Source organism: Podarcis muralis, chromosome 13 (genome assembly GCF_964188315.1).
Source record: "Podarcis muralis chromosome 13, rPodMur119.hap1.1, whole genome shotgun sequence".
Classification (NCBI taxonomy): domain Eukaryota; kingdom Metazoa; phylum Chordata; class Lepidosauria; order Squamata; family Lacertidae; genus Podarcis; species Podarcis muralis.
The window spans coordinates 20,304,725-20,312,130 of NC_135667.1; the positions used below are offsets into that span (position 1 = coordinate 20,304,725).

At 43.7% G+C, this 7,406-nt stretch overlaps 1 long non-coding RNA gene across 2 annotated transcripts; it reads right to left on the bottom strand.

Moving 5' to 3' along the window:
* Positions 1-4,747: 4,747 nt before the first annotated feature.
* LOC144325085 (uncharacterized) lies at positions 4,748-7,384 on the bottom strand. Of its 2 annotated transcripts, none has more exons than XR_013390378.1 (2): positions 7,213-7,384; positions 4,748-5,299 (listed from the first exon to the last, which is right to left on the bottom strand). It is a non-coding gene; the product is annotated as an uncharacterized LOC144325085 (long non-coding RNA). The 2 variants fall into 2 exon arrangements; XR_013390377.1 differs by having other exon boundaries at positions 7,129-7,223.
* Between the last annotated feature and the right edge of the window lie 22 nt (positions 7,385-7,406).

The following is a 7,406-nucleotide window of genomic DNA, read 5'->3' on the forward strand; positions in this document are numbered from 1 at the left end:
TTGTAAACCCCTTGGGGCAGGGAGGGACCTGCCCTCTTGTACTCTGTAAAATGCCAGGACACACTAATGACTCATGGCACTATGTAAATTATCATCGTCATGGGCACCTCCAAACTGTCGATGTTTTGCATAAGGAAGTCAAGCGCACACTAGAAAATTCAAGTTTGCATAGTTAAAGCGCTCTGTTGCCCTAGCACAACAAAGTCACTTTGAAAAAGAAAGTTTTTTGTGGTTAAGAAATTGATGGGGAAATGCATAGAAAAGTGTGGAATGTCAAAGGGGCCTCCCATAGGCATCAGGAGGTGAGCAGTTTGCTGATGTATAACCTCCCTGCAAACAAATTAGAACAAATGCTCAGTAAAGACCTGACAGTGTGACCTCCGTGACAGCTTTGTGCAAGCAAATCATGATGAATGTTCAATGCACAGGTCAACTGAGGAGCCCCCCATCACCATGTAATGATCAGCCCACACTTTATTTTAGTTCACCTCCTCTTTCAGCTCACAGTAGAATCCGCTCCTCTCAGCAGCAAAGATTACTGAGATCCCCTTCACAATAGCATTTCTCTCTATATTTCCTGCAGCTTTTTGAGGTTTTGGGCAGCTTAACCCCACAGCTGTTGTTTTAAGTTCCTTAAACAATCGGGTTTTGTTTCGTTTTGCTCCTTTTGGCTTTCCTGAGGTGGTTACTTTTTCCCCTGTCCAGCAAGCACTTTGAAGATCAAAACCGTATTTACTTTGGAGAAGGATAAAAGTACCGTTTCATTTGATTACACAATCTTGGCAGGGGGTTGGACTCGATGGCCCTTGTGGTCTATTCCAACTCTATGATTCTATGATTCTTTGGGCAAAAAGTATTATGTAAATCCAACTGTATTCCTGTTCCTTCCAGCTGGAAATGTCGCCCATACAGCAGTGCCGCTGAGCAACAGTTGCTCTAGAAAATGTGACATAAATCATATCAGAAAAAAGCCACACTGTCAACTGTACTTCAGACAGATTGTTGTCCCCCACCTCCTGGGACCAATCTCTACACACTGACAGGTGTATTTTCATTTGAAGTATTACACTAAGACGAGTGGCGAATCTCAGGCTGCATGTGGAATTCTAGGCCTCTGTGTCTGGTCCTCAGATCTCTCATGAGCTCATACCCTGAAACCAGGGAGTGTTTATTGAGGAGAGATTTTACCATTGCCTTATTATCTTAATCCCGTGTTATCCTACATGAAGATCAAGTATCCAGAGCTTTGTGATGCAAAGTCAGGCTCCTGCATCATGTATCCACCTGTTTTTCACCCACCAGCCACAGAAAACAACCATGTTATCACAAAACACAGCTGCATTTACCGGCTAAGTTGTAAGATCCTATGCTTTAAGACACTGCTGTGGTCCAAACCCTGGCTCTGAAGCATGGATCCTTGAGGTGGTGGTAAGAATTGAGAGAGTATTTACTCACATGGACATGAGAAAGGGGAGAACACAAAAGGAGACAGCACCAAGCAAAAACAAAGCCACACTCTCACCCACCTGTAAGCAAATAATATTTTTAATTTTATAGAAGCATGTGCCTCTATTGTCGGCTGCTGGAAGTTAATGTGGCAGGTATTCGAAGGCAGAGAATAATGAGGGAAAATCTTTTAAAACCTATACATAGGTAGTGTTTATCACACCTTCAAAACTGACCCAAATAGCAAAACAGAGCAACACAGATTGTGAGTGAGGGGACACTATGCTGCCTTTAAAGCGCATTCTATACACATCCCCTCCCTTAAAGAATTCTGGGCATAGTAGTTTGTTAATAGTTGCTGGGAATGGTAACTCTATGAGGGGTAAACTACAGTGCCCAAAATTCTTCAAGGGATGTGATTGGAACGTGCTTTTTAAAGGTAAAGTGTGTTTGCAGCCCAAGGAACATAACTTCTTATGTGGTGGTCCCGTAGAAAGGTGTTAAAATTTTGGAGGATGGTGTTTAGTTGAACAGAGCAAGCTACAAAGCAAAACCAATTAATGATGCCTGCTGAGGCACTGTTAAATATTTAGGATGACCAGAACGACAAGCTGCTTTCAAAAGACCATATTAAGTTTTATGAGTGCAGCCAGTTTGACTATTCCACGTTGCAGAACTGATACAGACAGGTAAGGTGATATGAAAGCTTTGGCAAGTAGGCCTCACTGAAAAATTAACTCATCAACTTTAAGTGGCGAGGTGCGAGAGGACAGGCAAAAGACACAGACTTCTTTGCTGTGGGGAAATATTTTATTTTCCATATAGATGTACTGAAGATACCACACCATCTGACAGAAATAAGTCTCCAGATCTCAAATAAACACAATTTTGAATAGTTATCTTAACCCTAATCCGAGCTGGGCCATCCATGAGGCAAAGTGAGGCGACCACCTGGGGCAACAGATCTGGCCTCCAAGAAATGCATCACCTGCTGCTGCCGCCATGGTGGCAATTATAGCTGTGCCATACTGCGAAGAAGAAGAAGAAGAAGAAGAAGAAGAAGAAGAAGAAGAAGAAGAGGAGGAGGAGGAGGAGTTTGGATTTGATATCCCGCTTTATCACTACCCGAAGGCATCTCAAAGCGGCTAACATTCTCCTTTCCCTTCCTCCCCCACAACAAACACTCTGTGAGGTGAGTGGGGCTGAGAGACTTCAAAGAAGTGTGACTGGCCCAAGGTCACCCAGCAGCTGCAGGTGGAGGAGCGGAGAAGCGAACCTGGTTCACCAGATTACGAGTCCACAGCTCTTAACCACCACACCACACTGGCTTATGGTCCAGATCTGCTGCCTCCTTGGCATCCCTTCCATGCCACCTCTACAGTGGCCTCTTGGCAAATAGGAATCACTGCTGGTCCCCTCCCACCCTTGTTCCCAGTGCAGCTCTTTATTCCCCCCTGTTCCCAATGCAGATCTTCACTCACCCCTTCTTTCCTGCTGGAGGAAGCACCATTTTGTGGTTTGTCTCAGGTGCCAAAATATATTGGGCTGGCCCTGACCCTAATCCACACCACCGGCACCAACTCTAGGGGGCCTTGGGGGTTCAGGCACCCACAAAATATTGTTGTGGGTGCTTGGCACCCTTATCGCGGGGCCTCGGATGCGACTTCTGGGGTTTCCAAGCGCTGCTGCAGCGTGCAATGTAACATGATGTCATGACATCACAGCATGCATGCTGCTGGGCACCCATAAACTGGGGCCCAAGTCGGCACCCCTGATCCACACCCAAAGCAGGGATGGAGGGATACTTACACATGCAAAGGATTCTGGCTAGGGATCCACATAACAAGCAAAAATAGAAACAAGGTAAGGCTTTAGAAAAGGAGATGTTTTTCCTGCAGTCTTATAAACTGCAATTCTCCAACTGCAATCCTTCTTTGCCATTGCGGCTGCCTTCTCAGAGTTGGCTTCTCTGTAATTGTTCCTTAGGACAGAGCTGCCTTTTAGAAGCACAGTCCTATCCCACAGACTCCAGAAACCCACAGGATTTTGAAAGCAACATTCTTCTTTGCCAAAATCCAGGCTTGCAGTGTTACAGTATTTGTTCTTCTTCACATGCATGGGAACATTTGTGCATGTAGCTTTAAAGTGGGTAGCAGAGTCCAGGTTGCTTATCTGCTAGACCTGACCTGCTTCTTACCCCCTCTGTAAGGGGAATCCCTCTCGCACAAACAAACACGAATGTTTTGTTCTGGTTGCCAGGCAGCTGCAAAGGATATATTGGCTTCACATCAAGCTTATTGATAGTGAAACCTTTTTTACCTTACTGGTAGTGAAACCGCACGGTTTTATTATACCAAGATTTTAAGAAACAGAAAGAACAGAAGTTTGCGACACGTTTTAAAAGCATTCTATATAAAGAACAAATACATTATACATATGTCTCCAACCAACATTAGCTTACTAGAATGCCCAATCCACAAATTGGCCCTAGTGCCGTCTGCTTATTAAGGTTCCCAGCTTACCAACATTGTGCTCAAAGGTAGAAGATGCATTTTAATTGTGTCTGTGGTTTGTGTGGCATGGCCTCATGGGCTAAATTTTAATCCCTGCCAAGTGTAAACTAGCCAGCCTAAACTACAGGTTGCAATGCTAGAATCATAGAGTTGGAAGGGACCCCATGGGTCATCTAGTCCAACCCCCTGCAATGCAGGAATATGTACCCATGCCTGGATCAAACCTGTGACCGTGGCATCATCAGCACCATGCTCTAACCAACTGTGTTAACCAGCAAGGCATGGGCACAAGATGTGGGACACAATATTCAGATGGAGGAATGAGAAAAACTATGGAAGAGTGAGATAAAATTTACAGCATGTGTGACGATTAAAGAAAATTATATGAAAATGATGTATAGGTGGTATCTAACTCCAGTCAAATTAGCAAAAATGTACAAAGCTAAAGAAAGCAAGTGTTGAAAATGTAAAACAACAGAAGGGACATTTTTTCACATGTGGTGGGATTGTAAAAGAATTATTGGGAAATGATTTATAATGAAATGAAGATGTTTAAAATAACCTTTGTTAAAAAAACCCAGAAGCTTTCCTACTTGGTATTACAGGAGTGGACCTACCAAGATTACAAGAACTAATTTATGTATGCAACTACGGCCACACAAATATTACTAGCACAACATTGGGAAGAAGAAGGTGGCCCAGCCAAAGAAGATTGGCAAGTTAAATTAATGGAATATGCTGAAATGGCAAAATTGACAATGAAACTAAGAGGAAGAGACGACAACGAATTTAAAGAAGATTGGAAGGACTTTATTGCATATATACAGAAGCAATGTACAAAAGTTAATACATTAGCAGGGTTCTAGGACTACTTGTAATTTTATTATGAATGGACAATAAGTAATTTTGTTGTTGTTGTTGTTGTTTAGTCGTTTAGTTGTGTCCGACTCTTCGTGACCCCATGGACCAGAGCACGGGCACTCCTGTCTTCCACTGCCTCCTGCAGTTTGGTCAAACTCATGCTGGAAGCTTCGAGAACACTATCCAACCATCTCGTCCTCTGTCGTCCCCTTCTCTTTCCCAACATCAGGGTCTTTTCCAGGGAGTCTTCTCTTCTCATGAGGTGGCCAAAGTATTGGAGTCTCAGCTTCAGGACCTGTCCTTCCAGTGAGCACTCAGGGCTGATTTCCTTAGTAATTTTAATGGTTTTTAAATTTACAATGGACATGTGGAATGCTGATAAATAACGGAACCAAGGAAGGGGCAAGGGGGAAGTCAATTTCTTCTGTTTGGTTTTGAATTTGTATTGCTGTTGTTTTATTTTTCTTATTTTTGGAAAACTAATAAAATATTACAAAAGAAAGAAAGAAAGAAAGAAAGAAAGAAAGAAAGAAAGAAAGAAAGAGTTAACCAGCAAGTCCAGCCACATTCCCAATACAGATAGCCTTAAATACCTGGCTTGGAATACCTTTGTGTAGAAACCTGTTCAACCTGTACAGAGCTTAATGCCCACAAGGAACTCACTCATTTCTTATCTGTTTCATTATGCGGGATGTTAATAACTGGATTTGGCATCCGCCATCCGTTTTCTTTTTAATTTTAAAGAAATGCAATTATTACATTATATTCACAGAAAAAAGAAACAAACATATATGGCTACCGACTCCCCTACGACACAGGGAGATAAAATGGGAAGAGAGGAACCATGCATTCCACCTTGAGCTCCTTGGAAGAAAGGTGGAAGACAACTGTAATGAAAAAATATACTGTGTAATAAATAGATAAAATATGATATAAATAAATAATTTTGGGGGAAAGGTGTTTTGTCTGTTTCCTATGCATTTGGACAACTCTTAAGATACAGTAACCCAATTTTGCATGATGGTTCCCGGGATGAAGAAGCAGCTTTCTGGAAATTAATCTCAAGTTTCTGGATATGTCTGGATACAACTCAGCGTGATTTTGAATCAAGAAATCCCAGAGCAGTGTAACAACATTAACATAAGTGGGTAACTCTGGAAGGTGGTCTGGAACAGCAAGTATGGATCATTTCACTTGATTCTTAAAGCTCTGCACTATCTGCTAGTGAACTAATAATTCAAGGTTTTGCTGTTAGCATAAAGGTAAAGGGACCCCTGACCATTAGGTCCAGTCATGACCGACTCTGGGGTTGCGGTGCTCATCTCGCTTTATTGGCCGAGGGAGCCGGCGTACAGCTTCCGGGTCATGTGGCCAGCATGACTAAGCCGCTTCTGGCGAACCAGAGCAGCGCACGGAAATGCCATTTACCTTCCCGCTGGAGTGGTACCTATTTATCTACTTGCACTTTGACGTGCTTTCGAACTGCTAGGTTGGCAGGAGCAGGGACCTGCATATAAAGCCCTAAATGACCTGGAATCCAAGGAGCTCTTTTTAGGGTAGAGGAAGTCCTATTTCTTGTCCCATCCAGGAGACAACATCCAACATCTAAGAGGACATTTACACAAAACAGGTCATTCTTGGTGGTGCCCCCCCCCCCACCTGTGGAACTCCCTCATTATTTGAATGCCTTCCAAAGTAGAAACAGAATACCTACACTTCTATTTACTGCTTTTGGTTCATACTGAAAATAGTTTGTTTTTTTCAGGGCTGGTATTATGGCCATTGCTGCTGCTGAAGTTGATTATGACTTTAAAGTATGCTTTTATTACTGTGTGTTCTGTTGCTTTTTAATACCGCTAGCTGTCACGTGCTCCTAATCGGAGGAAGGGCAGAATGTCAAAACAATGAATCATCAGCTGGACACATCTGTGCAGCGTGAACAAAGTTTTTGTGCAACCGAACTTACAGAGTTTTCTAAGGAGCCATGCTGCTCCTTTGAAAGAAACAGATGAGAAAGTCTGAAAATAAAGGGGAGTCTTTTCCTTTCAATCTTCATAACCGTGTGTGCACGTAAAAACCAGCATATATGCGCGTGCACATATCTTCTCTTATTCTGCCCTTCTTTGCAGCACATCAATTTACTTCTCTTTTCTTTCATGTTTTCTCCCTTCCTGTCTTCCTCCCCACCCCACCCCCGCGCCTTTTATCCTGATTTCCCCTTCTTTCTTGCCGTTTCCTCTTCCTTTACCGGAGAAAAAGGGCGGCACCGCACGTATACAAATGTTACAGGACTCCCATCAGGCCCTACCGGCATGATAAGAATTGTAGTCCACTCCCTGGACGTCACGGAGTGCCCCTTCCTCCTGCGGGTGTTCTTATGCCCAAACATTACCCAATATGAACGTCGTACGGCATGTGCTGCTTCCTCAGCCGTTGCCGCGTGACACGTGTGTGCGTGCATGTGTGAAAGAGGCGCAGGGTTGCGGGGAGAGATCTTCCATCTTTCGCGGCCTCCACTGCGAGAAGAGCGCGGTTTCGAAAGCGGCAGTACACGAGAGGCGGCGCCGAGGCGCTGGGCGGGGTCGG